Source organism: Lygodium microphyllum, chromosome 23, assembly GCF_053477565.2.
Source record: "Lygodium microphyllum isolate KBCC chromosome 23, Lygodium_microphyllum_v1.1.10, whole genome shotgun sequence".
Taxonomy (NCBI): Eukaryota; Viridiplantae; Streptophyta; class Polypodiopsida; order Schizaeales; family Lygodiaceae; genus Lygodium; species Lygodium microphyllum.
The window spans coordinates 14135827-14153381 of NC_141157.1; the positions used below are offsets into that span (position 1 = coordinate 14135827).

Genomic DNA, 17555 nt, shown 5'->3' on the forward strand with positions numbered 1-17555 from the left:
TAATCCCCTTCCTAGTGCATGACTGTAAACTTGGCAAGGTTAGGAAGCTTGTTTTGAACATTGATGGTGGCCAACAAGACACTCGAATCCAGAAGCTTTCAGCTGATCCGAGAAATGAATAGGCCTTTGCACTTGATTAAGCATGTGAGGCCCTTCAATTCTAAAAGGCGCAAGTTGGTCCTCCGAGTGATAGCATCAAAGGTTATTCGTCCCAGCATATTTGTCCTTTGTGATACGTCCAAAGAGATTGGTACTTTTGTGTTCACCTATTAAGCAATCACCTTGAAATAGTGGAAATGAGTGTTGAGGGCAGCTAGGGTGGCTTGATTTGCGATCTCGCACTTCTGGATGGCTATGGCATCACTTTGTCAATCCGCAGCTTCTCTTTGATCATGCCCCACTCTTAGGTTTGACAGATCTCTTCCAAATAAAACCGTTGCTATTGTTCTATTTGATAGCAGCAGATGAAGGGCTCTAGAGAACCCGATGTGAGGGAGTTCTCGGGCAAAATTAGCTATAGCTCTAGAGAGAGAAAGTGGTAAGAAGAGAAAATGCAACGTCGGAGTGGCAATGCTACAAAACAAAGGCTGAGACAAAGCCACCTGCTGGCTACTAGAGAATAAGTAAGCAGTTCTCTACCTTACACTGCACAAAGCTACCTTGACCCCGAGTGCAGTTGTCAACATACACCTAGGCTAGCAAAGATAGTGTTGCCCTAAACTGGGACACATTCTCAACAAGTTAAGAGGCTTCAAATGTGCAGCACTTTGCTGTCACATACAAGCATAAAGAAAACTGATGACGTGTCTGAAACTAAAACAAGAAGGGGACATTCAAGACTATGAAGGTGCCTCCTATTTTGTTGGAGTAAGGTAAGGCATGCGACTAGACTGGAAAGCTCGAGTCCAAACCACTAGATTCTTCACTAGTAAAAGCATGCATGGGTCACGAGTAAGGTAAGGCATGCGACTAGACTGGAAAGCTCGAGTCCAAACCACTAGATTCTTCACTAGTAAAAGCATGCATGGGTCACGACAAAGAGCTCAATTACTTGATGCATTGGTATTTGACAGGGATAGGCTACTGCAAATGTTCAAGGTCAATAACAATAAGCATAAAACGGGCAAGTGCAGTGAGAGCTCATGGAAGCACAGGTGTTTAATGCCAATCTCCGGCCGACGGAAGCGCAAGCAACATGGCAGTGAGCGTATTAACGAGAATCTGCGGCTCAAACGCTCCACCGGCAAGGCTGGTTACGCACCTTCGCCAATCCGTTTTCCATTCAAGATCTGTGAAGGGGGTGCGCCAAGCGCTCCGAGATAGTGCAATACGGAGGCGACGCGCGCAGCCCCGGGCAGCAAGCTGCCGGGTGGGGCTGCCCCCGTGAGAAAAATTAGGTTAATATCGTAGTGACCCGATGGGTCACGTATCAGATATTAAACTGATAAGAACAGATACTACACTTGATCTTAGCCAAAAGGCCGAGAAAGGTATGATCACCCTTAGCTCCGACCCTTCCTTTTATACTACCCTTCTTTCTCTCTAGGCGCTCTCTCTCTTCCGTGTCTCACGCTGCTTCTCTCGCCAAGGCTGTGCCTACGGGACAGTCGCCGGGGTCATTCATTGTATTCGTCCAATCTCAACCCCAGACCTTTTCCAATGACTCGCGTTACTTGTCCATTTTGCCTCGGCTTAACTTAACCCCACACCTTGATTTTATCCCTGTGTGGCATGACAATGCTCCGAACGACGATTCCAAGGGTGACACTTCATGCCACCATAAAGCCTTTATGTGCTATGATTGTTGAGTTTACATTGCCTGAGACGTTCGGTAAACATGCAAGTCTACTTGAAGATTGAATTTACCATTTAGACTGCCGTGTCTCCTTCCATTCATGAAAACAAAGGCGACTAACTAATCCTCCTCCTCCTGTAAATACTGCCCCTTTTCGATTCCCTCCGTGTGCTCACTATGCTCTTTCAAGTTGCCTATATTTCTCGAGCTGCGTGCTTTATACTCTTAGTGGATATTGGAGTACCGTATCCTTTGCTCAAAACGCAGCTAACGAGGTTGCAACCCCTTGAGGCCTTGCATTCAAGGCTTAACATAAACTACCACACTTTCTTACCTTAAGCCCGCATTGTGACCGTAACGTTACGTACGCCACCCTCGATACTTAAATCAATTCATCTAAGTATTTGGCAAAGCAAGATCCTCTTTAAATTTTGACAAAGCCAATATTTGCCCTTCGATTTTGCCATCATTCCTCGTTTGTCGGGGTCCTTCTTGGCCATGCCACTTCTCCCTCCTTCATAGGAGTTCTTTTAAGGCTTTTGCTGGGGGTGTGCTTGCCATGTTGCTCTTTGACAGTAGTGTTCCTGTGACTCATCATGGTTCTTTGCTCCCCACCTTACTAATTGCCTTGTCCCTCCCTCCCTCGCACGAGTGCTCTTTACACTCGCCCTTGTTGATTAGCTTACCCATTCCTAGCAGGATTGCCCCCCTAGAACTCATCTTGGGAGTTTTCTCCCTTTGCTCCACACCTTGTTGATTACACATACTTGCTGGGATTCTGTTTGGACCTCTCGCCCCTTTTTCTCTAAGTCCGTGTCCCCAATTGAGATCTTTCCCTTGGAAGCTTTCTTCCGTTGTCCTTTGTCTTTGTTTCCCAAGGTAGCCTTTTTTTATGGCTTACCCTTTGCACTTCCCTTCTGGCATGTCTTCTTTGCCTTAAAAGCCTTGCGGACCTTTATAGGCTTTGATGTGCTAGGTCCCCGCCTACCATGAGGTGGTGACTCTAGAATTGGTGGAATATCCGCAAGCCTGTCCAGCATCATGCTAATGGCTCTAGCTCTTGCAAGCCAAATGTGCTCATCTGTGTAGCACTCTCATGTGAATTGTAGAGTTGGAGTATGGTGAGCAAGCACAAGGAACTTTCTTACATTACATGCAAGAATAGATAAGAAAGAAGACTTACTATGATCCCTTGGTTAAATAGCATAAACTTAGCCTCTAGATATCTCCAAGCATTAGTAATGATGCTCCATGCACATCATGAAGTGTTATTCTAATGACGAGTGTACAAAAGTCCGAGATGGCAATACTCCAACCTAAATTGGAAAAAGAATATAAGTTATCTCAATATAAGTATCATCACAATCGGCAAACCACCTTTTCCTTCAAGTGTTTCTACATACAAGCCACATACTCAATAACTCACCTGTATCTCATACTCCACTTGTACTACTACAAGGATGCAAGATAGAAGAGGTAAGAGAGTGTGAGGAGGGTGCTCAATGAGCACTCATGGATGCCTCAATCTTTGCCATAATAGTTTGGATTGTGTGGAATGAAACTTTGAGGGTCACTTGTTGCACTGTGCATGTTCTATGTCTCCTATTTATCCATTGTTCCCAAAGACATGACCAAGCAGGAGAATAAAGTAAAGATAGAAGAGAGTACTCAAGAGAGCAAGAGAAGCCCTTGCATCCTCAAGCTCAAGAAGTCTCACAAGCTCAAGCTCAACTACTATTGGATCGAGCAGAGAGAAGGAGATGGCGAAAGAGAGCCATGCAAACTTTCACACAAGAACTTAACCTTTCTTTATCTCTTTTGGAATCTTACTTGTAGCTTTTAATTAATGATAGGTTTGCTACCCTTCCACTGAACTATTTGGTCGATTCCATGTGAGTGTAATATTCGACTCTCAAGCCTTGGCCTTTGGTTCACTTTCCTGTACTATTTTATGAATTGCTATGGGAGAAGTCCCACCGCTCACATCTACAATGAAGATTATTGTAGTTGTTAGATTTAAATTAGTAGAACATAATAATAAGAATCAATCGTTAAATTTATGCTTTGTACTTATGGGTTGATGCTCGTGCTTCTTTTTATTTTTGCATCCAACTTCTCTTCCTCTTTTTGGCACCTTTCCTATGTGCAAACACTTTGAAGTAGCTTCTCTTGCTCTTTGGCAAGAGTTCACTTCTCCTTGGACCCATCCTGGTTCTTTGCCTCCCACCTTGTCGATTGCTTTGTCCCTCCCTAGGATGAGTGCTCTTTAGACTTGTCATTGTTGATTAGTTCATCCCTTCCTACATGAGTGCTCTTGGGTGTTTTCATTATTTGCTCCCCACCTTGTTGATTAGACCCACTTGTTGGGCTTTGATTTGGACCTTATGGCATCTTTTGCTCTAAACCATTTTCCTAAGCTGAGACCTTTCCTTTGGATGCCTTTTCTCCCTTCTCCTTTGTCTTTTTTTGCCATGGGTGCCTCTTTTGATGGCTTACCCTTTGCAGTTCCCTTTTGGCATGTCTTCTTTGCCTTGAAACATTTGTGGATCTTTGTAGTCTTTGATGTGGTTTCTCGTTACTTTGTGATGGGGTGAAAGGGTCATCAATATTAATGACAAGGTTACAGAATGTGATGAATGGATTTTATAGCTGTGGGCATTGGAGTGTTCTCCCTAGGGTGTCAATCTACCTCATTGTAAGTGATAGACTAGGCAAAATTGTACCTAAATGTAAATGATGAGTGGGCAACATTGTGGGGATGGGTCTAATGCCAAGCAAGTCAGAGCTCCTTAGATATGCCCCACCCTTTATGACTCATTAAATGGTGCAACTCATTAAACTAGGGGGGTTACGTCATTCAAGCAAGATTGGCGCACTGTCGTGTTTATGATGTGCCCTGGAGCAAAAGTGGGAGAGTGGCCATGGAACTAGTGAAGGAGTTGATAACCAATGCAACAGACAATGATCACAACTTCCTGTATACATGCGAACTACTTATGATCACTCTCCAACAAACCCTTGTCCATGTAAGCTTTTGAAAGAATGGTATAAAACTAAGTCCATTCATTTGCATTTGGATTCAATCTTGCAAAGAAACCACTCTATCAAGGTTATCCATTGCACATTCTCATATGTAAGTTGTCCAATGCCATCACCATCTTCAAGATTGACCATGTTTTTCCTAGGCAAGTATTTTTGCAAATGTAGTACATTTGAGCCTCTCTTAATATTACAAAACCCACCTAATCAAGGACCCCAACCATTCTGAGGGCTGAGATTAACTTTTCAGGGATACTGAGAGACTCCAAGGCCATTTATAACAGACCCTCCTAACAAAATGTTGGATTCGAGCAACCAAAAGAGACTCTTCTTATTAAAGAACCCCCTAGTTACCATTAGCAAGCCCACCTTATCAAGGGAAAACTATTTTGAGGGCTGATATTACTTTTTTAGGGATATTAAAGACTCCAAGGTCAATCATAACATAACCTCCTAACAATCCCTTTAGTGTGTAAGGGACTTGGTAGAGAGAAGGTATTGCCATTCCACTATCTCCTAATCCATCCTTTCAATTTTAGAGGTGAGATTGAGGGTGTGTATGTGATGTTAAGTCAAGAGAGAGTGAGGGACCCATCGAGAAGCTCTATTCACTCTAATTCTACCCTTTTTCTTCATCTTTTCCTCTCTATATCTCATGTAAATGAGGATATGAGGACATGGGGTGAATTAAGGGGCATCGCATGGATTGTGGAGCATTTCTTATCAAGATACCGCAACTATAATGAGTTAAGTTGGTAAGTATACTCTCAACAGCCAAGCTTCAAGTGTTCTAGTACGAAAGTGATAGATTAGATTTATCATAAGGCCTTGCATGTGAGATGGCTAGGTGAGAGCCATTGACTATGTGCATCATACCTTTGAAACAATAAGGGCTGTGTCCTAAGTCCCAACACCAAGCTCATGGAGCACAACATTGTTAGTTCCATTGTTAGGACCAAGGACAGTATGACCATTGAGTCTCTTACGCACTTCATGACATGGAATAGGAGAATGTCAATCAAAAGGACAAGGAGGACATTAGAGATTACGTCACCCACGTGTGGAGTCTTTTTAAGAGAATCCCAACCACAAAGTGACCTAGTGAGCGAGTGATCTCCACCATATTCATAAGCGAAATTAGGAGTGAAGAGCTCTACAAGGCCTTGGTAGGCAACTTGAACCTGCAGAGGGAGGTGCTAGCTAGGGTCTTTGAAGAAGACATACACATAGACAACTTGGTCAAAGAGAGGAGCTCGAGAGACACAAGCCGAGATAGTGCAATCTCTAGAGCCTCAGAGAGAGCTACCACTGCTAGCGATGGATCTAGTCAAAATGAGCAAGAGAAAGGGAAGACTGTTGACCTGAGCCAAGAATTGGCGGACGTAAAGCTAGAGCTAGCCAAGCTCCAGGAAATGATTAGAAGACTTGTGTGACCTCATGTGCAATGTGTCGACTACTATGGAGGGAACCACCTCTCAACTGAGTGCATGGATCCTAGATCCGGACCTTGTGCCAACTGTGGTAGGTTTGGACACGATGCTATGCATTATCGATTACCGAGGCATTCACCATCTCGGGGAAGTTACTATATGTATATCCTCTACATCACGTGCATTCAATGCCTATTTATAAATATCCTTATCTGTGAATTTATCCTAAATAAAACATAACCCTTTTCTATTCAATCTATAAATAACCCTTTTACATTACACCCTTCTGTATATAAAAAATGTATAAAAATGGTATTTTAAAAATACCTTATTTTGAACCCATGTGATGCACACATATATTCATGAGCAACTTACCCGAGTTCACCATATCCGCAGGTTTACAACCAGCCATACTACTTGGGGAATAGACCACTGTAATCTCATACTAGACTTGTAATCACCTAGGGCATATCTCATCTCGTTGCCTCAAACAAGAACAAGCTAACTAGGATAAGATCGATTTGAGATGCCCCAAATGTGGATTCACTCACGTATACGCCAAATTTCCCAGATGAAAACTACCTATTAGCTTAGCCATTGTACCTTCTGTACCTTTGGGGCTCTTTGGAGTTGAAACACTCGATGGTGAGGCCACTCCTATCTAGTTAAATGTCATGGCTAGGGAAATGTAAAGTAGTGGTCTCTATCGAGACTGAAAGCCTACCCATGATTTTCTATGTGCTACTTAATACCAAGGCCGCATGTAAGGAATCGTTGCTAGGATGCGCTTCCCAAGGGAAATGCAACCAAGACCATTGAATAATAGCTAAAATGGGTAACTAAATGCCAATCACCACCACCTAAGAGCCGACCCGCATGGACCCATAACTTGCGACCATCATGCCCTAGGCGTAGGAGACACAATTGGTGTTCTTATAAAACCTGATGAACAGTCAAGCCACAATGGGTACCTATGGCCCTATTGCATGCACAAGGCTACTATGAGGGCAACAACTAGATTTGGATATCTAAGACCAAGAGTCACACATGTGCCCTTTAGCCCCATCCGCTACTAGCCCATTTCCAAAGACTAGTGAGCCACCTAAAACTTCTAAACCACTTGAGTCACAAACCAAACCCATCGAACCTCAACAGGTCTACCAACTAAAACCGCAATTGGTTGCCTCTACACTAATCCCACCTAATGTTCCTAGTGTCCCAACGGCTTCACAGCTAGCAAGCAACACAACATTTGAGCCCCAAACCCCACGCCCCTCACACAAGTGGCTACCCCACATCCTAAGGATCAGTCAAAGTGGTAGACACCACTTGTTGAGCTCTCCAGCCCAGTAAAACTCCAACCTCTTGCAATCCTTAAACCCTCTTACAAGCGGAGATCTATTCTTATGTTGGCCTCTGGTCTAGCTAAGAACACGGGGGATGACTTGGTCACATGTATTAGACGCTTGGATGCTACCGTCATAATGCTTGCTAAAAGCTACAAAGGATTGGACCTAGGCCTGATGTATGCATGATGTCATGTACCTTGGAAGAATCCGAGTTCGTGTTCATTAAAGCCCCCATGGTAGTTGAGGAATTGATCACCACAGAGATCTCTAACTAGCAAGCTTGTAGACAAAGGCTAATTACCTCCTAAAGGAAGAGCAAAGTCTCTCCCACGAACCAAGAGCTAGAAGAACTTCAAACACTGGCCGTCACTAACTCCTCCTTTCGGCGTAAATGGTATTCTCTCTGTCTTCAATGGGAATAAGAGGGCCGCCCAATAATGGCCAATGTTGAGTAGAGACACACCATCAAAACCTCTGAATATGACCCTACTTATATGTAGCTCCTACCTCCTTTAGAATATTGACCATCACTCGCAATCAACCCTTAGAAGATCATAACATGGCCCACCCCTATTTAGATTGAGACCTTACCAAGGAAGAGCTACACATTGCCAGTAGGATCAACTCTGGTGACTTCCTAACTGATGTTTTGACCTACATTATGCATGTAGGTGTTAGACCTCACAATGTGGACCATCGTGCTCACTTGGAGTATAACCCACACTTCTACGCTTGGCTAACACAAAAATGAAGCATTGCAAACTTGCACTTAATACCCTTAACATTTATTTTGCAATCCTAGCAAGGATTCACATCATTCTCAGGGGGGGAGGGGGTAAGGTGAAAAAGAAAACATGTATGATACCTCAACAGGTGTTTAAAGGACAGATAGAAATCAATGTAAGGTGGAAAAGAAAACATGTCTCGACCTCAACCAGTGTTTAAAGGCGGGATAGAAATCAATGTATGATTGAGGAAAATTGTGATAATTTTTTTGGCTTGTGTGGATTGCTTGATGAAAAAGTCTTTATTTTACATTTAAGCACTTTGCCTTTCCATAACTTACATTCATTATCTACTTATTGTCTTGCAAGAGTTATCTCAAGAAAACTAATGGTAAGCTGCTGTGGTATTGTGATGCCAGGAGGCATATTTCACGGTGGATTCCGTGCCACAGTGGATTCCGTGAGGTTTTACGGTGGATTCCGTAAACTTTGATGACCGGGGCTCATACACAAAGTGGATTCTTTGTGCGAGAAGATGGGAACGCCTGTCCTTTTCGGGCGTTTCATTAATTTAGTGTGTACATGGGTGATTCCATAGTGGGTGATTCCGCAAAATGCATATTAAATTAATAAACGTTTATGAGTTTAGAGTGCGCACTCGTAATAAATTAAGGTTAGGATTTATTTCTAATCAGTTGATTTATTTATGTAGCTGAAGACTGCTAGGTATTCACTTTTGTCGGTTTAATTGTATTATTTTAGTAACGATTGTGAATGCTTTAGTTGATGTGTAGAGATAGCAGCAGTGGCGGAGGAAAGCATTGGAGTCTAGCGAGTATTCGATCTATGGATTATATTTTGATAGGCGCCACGCCTATATTTTGTCATGTCTATTGAGGCATAGATTATTTATTATTTTGTATGCGCCTATGCGTACGGATATGTTATTTCTATTTGGACATTGTATTGGGCGTGCCAGACTCTTTGGGCACCGTCCATTAGCTTTATCTCCTATTTTTGTAAAAGCAAACTCAAAAGCTAAAAGCTTGATATATTTTTGTAAATTGGGCTATTATTGAGCATGAAGATGGAATATACATAAAATACATGCTTTGTGAAGCGCTCACACAAGGCATGGGGGGAGATTGAACCCAATTGGTCTCTTACTCTTGTCGTTCATGCTTTTTACCTTGTAACTTGTGCAAAAAGTAGAGTTCATTCTTCTTGGGGACCTTTCGGGACTCACTACGTGAGCATACAGCGACCGATCTGCGCACTAGTGGTATCAGAGCGGAGCTGAGATCAAGAGCTTCCAATCGCTATCCATCTCGTGCGAAGGCAGAGCTCCTAGAACGATCGGGCTCTACGGTCAATCTCGTCGCGAACCGTCGATACAGGCAGACTTCTGGCGATCAAGAATCCCTGTTTCTATCATCAGATCGCGAAGGACCGGGCTATCCAGGCGGAGGACCACTCCTTCATCTCCTTCATCAAGTCGTCAAATAGAGAGATAAGCCTTATTATTTTCATAACTCATTCTTTCAAAAAGCTTAATAGTAAGCTTCATAAGCTTTAAAAGAAGCTTAATAGCTTCAACAATTGATCCGTGAGGTATCGAAGGATGCCCGAAAATCTCGCGCGGCGAAAAAAATGCCCCCTCCCCACGAATCTGCGCCGTTATCTTTCTTAAGCCCCCCCCACTAAGCTTAAGTAATTAAGCTTAGTCTACTTAACATAAATCAACTCTGCAAGTCAACAACTCCAGGCCACACACCACAGAAGTCAAGTTCTGCAAGTAATCTGTGATCAAGTTCTGCAAGTTCATTAAGTCGGCTAAGTATTGTAAGTCTGCAACTCTGCAAGTCACATAAGTCTGCAACTCTGCAAGTCGGACTAGTCAACTGGAGTCAGAACTGACTTGTGCTCAAAACTCCTAGAATGACTATTCCTCCGCAGAAACTTCGAACTGCAAAGTTGTTCGTTGGAAGGTATTCTATCCATACGCAGGTTTGCTGAAGCATTTTCAGTATACGAAGAAGGAAAAATTACAGATTTTCTAAAGATTGAGAAAGAAATACCCAAAAACACATAAGCCTTGTATCCCCGAACTTGAGCTGCGCTCATCCCGCTAACTTGATTTTGAGTGAGAAAGGTCTTTTGAGTTTTTCAGGATGACGGAACCACATATGGATGATCTTATGGTGGCTGAAGGCGACTTACCTGAACCTACGATGGAGCAAAAGCTGGACTTAATCATAATGCAATTGGAAGAAGAACGAAGGGCTAGGCAAGCATTGCAAGTGCAACTGGCAAAATTACAAAGAGCGTCTACCAACAAAGAAGAACCTCAAGCTGAAGATCTGATTCGACGTACCATCAACGCCACTCTTGAAGCTCAAACCATTCGCAAGGAATCAAAGATAAGTAAACGAAGTTTCAAATTTCGTACTTTCAATGGCATACGAGAAGGAAAGACTGTTCTAGCATTCATCAGTCAGTTTGATGACTATTTCCATGAGGAAACCTATGCAGAAAAAGATAAAATCAAGTGTGTTACTAATCATTTGGTAGACAGAGCATCACTTTGGTGGACTGTAGTACGCAAGGGCATAGAATGTCCTGCTACTTGGGAAGATTTCAAGAAGAAGTTCATGCAGAATTTCCTTCCACCGCAATTTCATGAGAAAGCTATTAAGCAATGGGATCTACTCCAGCAACGGGATCGTGAGCCTATACCTCAGTATACAGAGCGTTTTTGGAATGCACTCCTACAGTTACGCATGCTTGAAGACGTACCAGAGGCGACACATAAGCGCAAGTATATGTCTGGACTCCTTGGGCATTACTACGCTGAAGTTAACATGTTCAAGCCTGCTACTCTTGAAGATGCCATTTCACTAGCTCACGACACTGAAGATAAGCTACGCGGTAGAGACAGACGACCACAGCAATTCCAAGCCAATGGTAATTATGGATCTAAACAATTCAATTCCAATTTTAGAAGATTTAATCCAGGTCGTTTCTCTTCATCATCTTTCCGCAAAAATTGGGCAAAACCACCTGCATTACCATCCAATGTCAATCCAAATCCTAAGCCTATTCCACAGCCAAATCCAAATGTACCTCAACTTCCCGCCATTGCAAACAATGTAACCAAAGCCAAGCCAATAGTATGCTATAAATGCCACCAGCTTGGACATCTAGCAGCAAATTGTCATTCAAAGAAGCCACCAGCTCATATCAACTACCTTGGAGCCATGGACGAAGACGAACATGAGGATATGCCTAATTTCATTGAAGATGAGGACGACACTACTACTACTTCCGATACTTTACCAGGTATACCTACTCCACATTCATTATTGACTATGAAATGTTTGGTGCATGGAAAGGAAAATACTATTTTGCATGATGACGGTAGTACTCATGATTTTATTTCAGCAAAATTGGTAAAGGAATTGAAATTACAGACTGTACCTACGCATTATCGCATAAAAGCTGCATTTTTAGGCACTAGGTATAATGGTACACAGGAAGTGCAAGACTTAGAGATTCAAATTGGTTCATACACTGAAAGAAGAAATTTCTTAGTTGTTCCATTACAGTCGAGTGACATTATTTTAGGTATGCCTTGGCGACACCAGCATAACGCAGATATAGATTATTCCACACACACAATGAATATTAATTTTCAAGGAAAATCTATTACATTATATGGTATGCATGCATCTAATGTTTTTCCACTGCTTTCGCATACTCAAGCTAAACGTGCATTACGCAAGAGTAGTAAATCCTATCTCATTTGGGTAAATGAATTGCAAGTAAAAGAAAATCATATGCACCCTAGGCATAAAGAATTTCTTGCATATTTTAAGGACTGTTTTGCAGAAGACCTACCACCAGGTTTACCTCCTTCACGTCCAGAAGACCATAAGATAGATTTGATCCCTGGCACACAACCACCTTGCAAAGCACCATATAGGCATAACCAGATAGAGCAAAAAGAAATCCAAAGTCAAGTTGAGGAATTACTAAATAGAGGATTGATTCGACCTAGCAGTTCTCCATTCGGTGCACCTGTATTGTTAGTTAAGAAAAAGAATAATACTTATCATATGTGCATTGACTATCGAGCTTTAAATAAGATCACTGTAAAGAATAGATACCCTATTCCTAGAGTTGATGACCTTATGGACAAACTGCAAGGATCTGCTATATTTAGTAAAATTAACCTTAAGTCTGGTTATCATCAGGTGAGACTAGATAAGTCTGACATATTCAAGACTGCATTTAGAACACAGTTTGGTCATTACGAATTTTTAGTCATGCCATTTGGATTGACTAATGCACCTGCTACCTTTAGTAGAATGATGAACCGTATATTTTTGAAATATTAGTATTGTGTAATTGTTTTCTTTGATGATATTTTGGTGTTTAGTCAAAATGAGAAAGAACATTATGAGCATTTGTCATTGGTTTTTCAGTTATTGAAAGAAAATCAACTGTATGCAAATCCTGAAAAGAGTGAATTCTTTAAAACGGAAATTGAGTATTTAGGTCATATTGTATCATATGATGGAATTAAAGTTGATCCTAAGAAAATTGATGCAATATTGAATTGGCGTCATATAATGATGGATTTATGTTTTATGAAAAGAGATTGTGTGTTACAATTCCATTCCGATCTTTTGTTTTGAATGAAATTCATTGTCCCCCATATCAAGGTCATAGAGGTATCATATCTACCTTATGTATGTTAACTGAAGATTTTTATTGGCCGCATATGGATGCTGATGTATCTAACTTTGTTTCTGAATGTTTGATTTGTCAAAGAGTTAAGAGACATCATGGTAAACAGTATGGATTACTTATGCCTTTGTCTATTCCATCTAAACCTTGGGAACAAATTTCTATGGATTTCATTACTGGTTTACCAAATACTAAATCTAACCATGATATGATTTGGACAGTTATAGATAGATTTAGTAAACAAGCATATTTCATTCCATGTAAGAAAACTTTAACAGCATCACAAGCAGCACAATTATTTTTGAAAACTGTTTTTACTAACCATGGATTGCCAAAAGATATTATTTCAGATCATGATTCTAGATTTTGTAACAACTTTTGGATTACTCTATTTGCTAACCTAGGCACAAAGATTGATTTCTCATCTGCATTTCATCCAGAAACTAATGGACAAACAGAAGCCACTAACAGCACCATTCTAGATCTTTTACGTGCATATACTATCTCTAAACCTCATACATGGGACACTCATTTGCATTTATTACAGTTTGCATATAACAATACACCGCACACATCTACAAAGAAAGCACCGTTTGAAGTCATTTATGGATATAGATTATCTACACCTGTTGTATCTTTGTCTAATAGAATTCAGAGTGCTGATGATATTGCTAGTATGCATAGCACTATATTTGATGAAGTTAAAGATATGATTGCTAAAGCCCAGCAATCATATACCAAACAAGCCATGAATTTCAAAGTTGATGATTATGTTTGGCTGAGAATAGAAAAACGTAGACTGCAAAGTGTAGATAGACATCCAGTTGTCAAATTAGCCCCCAGATTCTATGGACCATTTAGGATCATTCATAAAATTAATGACAATGCATTCAAGTTAGAATTACCATCTCATTGGAAAATTCACAATACATTTCACATTAGTTTATTGAGACCATTTAGAGGCCAATTACCTGTACATCCTGTTTATGAAAACCCACCTTTACTAGAGGAAGAGACTGAAATACTTGAACCAGAAGCTATTATAGACACTGACTTTATGACCACTAGAACTGGCCGAAGGTATTCTAGATATCTAGTTAAATTTAAGAACCATCCTGTAGAGGAAGCACAATGGATGCACGCTAGAGACTTAAATGTTTTCCCCACTCTGTTAGCTCCACATTGAGCTAATAGCAATTGAGGTCAATTGCTATCCCACCCTGGGGGTATGATGCCAGGAGGCATATTTCACGGTGGATTCCGTGCCACGGTGGATTCCGTGAGGTTTTACGGTGGATTCCGTAAACTTTGATGACTGGTGCTCATACACAAAGTGGATTCTTTGTGCGAGAAGTTGATGGGGACGCCTGTCCTTTTCGGGCGTTTCATTAATTTAGTGTGTACGTGGGTGATTCCATAGCGGGTGATTCCGCAAAATGCATATTAAATTAATAAACGTTTATGAGTTTAGAGTGCGCACGCGTAATAAATTAAGGTTAGGATTTATTTCTAATCAGTTGATTTATTTATGTAGCTGAAGACTGCTAGGTATTCACTTTTGTCGGTTTAATTGTATTATTTTACTAACGATTGTGAATGCTTCAGTTGATGTGTAGAGATAGCAGCAGTGGCGGAGGAAAGCATTGGAGTCTAGCGAGTATTCGATCTATGGATTATATTTTGATAGGCGCCACGCCTATATTTTGTCATGTCTATTGAGGCATCGATTATTTATTATTTTGTATGCGCCTATGCGTACGGATATGTTATTTCTACTTGGACATTGTATTGGGCGTGCCAGACTCTTTGGGCACCGTCCATTAGCTTTATCTCCTATTTTTGTAAAAGCAAACTCAAAAGCTAAAAGCTTGATATATTTTTGTAAATTGGGCTATTATTGAGCATGAAGATGGAATATACATAAAATACATGCTTTGTGAAGCGCTCACACAAGGCATGGGGGGAGATTGAACCCAATTGGTCTCTTGCTCTTGTCGTTCATGCTTTTTACCTTGTAACTTGTGCAAAAAGTAGAGTTCATTGTTCTTGGGGACCTTCCGAGATTCACTACGTGAGCATGCAGCAACCGATCTGCGCACCATATTGTGATAGGAACCTATGATCGCAAGCCAAGACAAAGGCAAGCTTCCGTTCACAAAAGAAGAAAAGGTGAAGTACAGCCTAATGGTTGAGATAAGGACCTTCAAGCAATTCAAGTTCAGGAACATCATGAGCTTGGACAACATGGTCATGGAAGAACCGGCCGTGAAGCGGCTTGTCGACCAATGCAATCTGGGAAAGTAGGTGGAGAAGGTTGAACAAGCTATTGACTATAGCAAGTGCATGGAGTTCCTATGGACCTTCGATGCTAATAGGAACCATGTCACTGTAACAGTGAGACAAGGACAAGAACCCCGTAGGGTCGAGGTGGATTTGAACTCAGAAATGGTGGAAAAAGCATTGGGCTTGGTCAACAAGGTCGACAGGCAACTTAAAAGGGATGTCAGCATGTTGGGAATGAACAAAGCCCTAGTCCACACCAATGACAATATCCGCCTAGCTAATATTCTCGATCCTAAAGTCAGGTTACAAGCAGAGACGATCCACATACTATTCTCTAGTCAAAGGTACAACATCTTATTGAGCAGAATTGGAGTGCCCTTGCTAGAAATCCTTGCAATCAAGTCCCTAGATGAAGTGAATTGGAATGGCTACATGCAAAAAATCATTGAAGCTTCAGCAAAGGCACTAGCCAGAGGTATAAGACCAGTAGAGGCAAGGAGTCCGGCTTCCACAATGGGGACGACAATGAAGAAATCATCATCAAAAGCATAGATTATAGGGTTTGGTGGGGTGCTAATCGCTATAATCCAATAGGCTGTCGAAGAGGTGGAAGGTGAAGAGGAAGTGGGGGAGACACTTGCCACCCCATGAGCAAGAGCAATCAAGTGAAAGGACAATGAGTGAGGGCAGAGAACCAAAGATACCATCTAGCCAAGGAGGGCCTAGAAGGCCAAAGAAGGAGACTCCTCAAAAGCAATGGAAAGAAACCAGGGAGAAAATGAGCAAGGAAGAAAAGGCTGAGTTGTAGAAGAGTGCAAGTGGAGTCTAGGAGGTCTGAAGAAGAAAGAAGGAGGAGAACAAAAGCAGAGGTAGAAGAGCTGCATAGGAAGTATGAGGAAGATTCGGCTCAAGCCATTCATATGTCGATGGAACAACCTTCTAGGGAGGAGAGTTGGCCACTATGAGTCCACTAAGGTAAGAAGCCCCAAGCATCAGCACCAAAGTACTAGAGATTGAACCAGCACCGATGGCAAAAGGCAAAGGAAAGGGCCTATTGTATCCAATCATGCCTGCTCTCATGCCCCGACCACCGCCACAACCACCCATGGCATCACTAGCACTATGGATGCAAGCAACCTCATGGCCTGGCAATGGGTGCAATATCTAGTGAACAAGGTGCAAGAAATAACCCCAAACTCAAGTCGAGGAGCTCCAACAACTCGAACGAAGAGGCCGATATCTGCAGATGTTGAATCAAGGCAAGACTCCAAGAAGTAGAAGATAGAGACATTGACAATGACTATACCTACAACAGTGCCACTGACTATGGGCTATGATGAATACATCAAAGATCTTCTTGCATAGCTAGACAAAGCAAACACGGAGCAAAGGCAGAGAAGAAGACAATTGTAGCTGAATTGGAGGCCAAAAGAGAAGCATTGGCAACCTTCTAGTTGGAAAGGACTCGCCAAGTAGTAGGATACCAAACGGAAATCTACAAGGTGAAGGAAGAGCTCAAAGCCAAGGAAAAGAAAGAAGACAATTGGCAAGGAAGGCTTGAAGAAGAATGACAAGAACTAATAGGCTTGCAAAGGAAGTACAAGCTCATCCTCATGCAACATGAAGAAATGAGAGAACAGTTGAAGAGGATAGAAGAGGTAACAGACAAACTTGAAGTGGAGAATGCAAAAAAAAGCTCAAAAAGAGGAAGAGCATCTAAGAGACATGAACATAATGGAGCATAGGCTGCTAACGGGGCTGGAAGAGGAATAAAGGCTAGTAAGGAAAATTGAGCACTTGGAGAAGGAGAAAGAAGAAGCAATCCAGAGGTGGAAGGAACAGGAGCCAAGGATGGTGGCGTTACCACAATGGCAAAATGAAAGCCTAGAGGAAATGAAGCAAAAAGCTGAGGAATGGATGGCCAAGAGCAAGGGAAGAGTGAAAGAATTGGCTAGTCGTGTAGCCCATGCTGAAGGCAACAGAGTGTTAGCAGAGAGTAGGGTGGTAGAGGCCCTAAAGATGAGCATGGAAGCCCATTAACGTACCTTTCTCAGCACCATTTTAGATGTCATGCAGCTAGAAGAGAAGGATGCCATTGAAACCTTAAAGAAGAAGCTGGAGATTACCTAGAGGGCCATAAGGCATGGCCTATGTATCTAGATGCATGAAGCAAAAACCAGCCTAA

The 17555-nt window shown here is 41.9% G+C and overlaps 1 non-coding gene across 1 annotated transcript; it reads right to left on the reverse strand.

Moving 5' to 3' along the window:
- Nucleotides 1-1295: 1295 nt before the first annotated feature.
- On the reverse strand, nt 1296-1494 carry LOC148015906 (U2 spliceosomal RNA). Its single transcript, XR_015688198.1, has one exon. It is a non-coding gene; the product is annotated as a U2 spliceosomal RNA (small nuclear RNA).
- Between the last annotated feature and the right edge of the window lie 16061 nt (nt 1495-17555).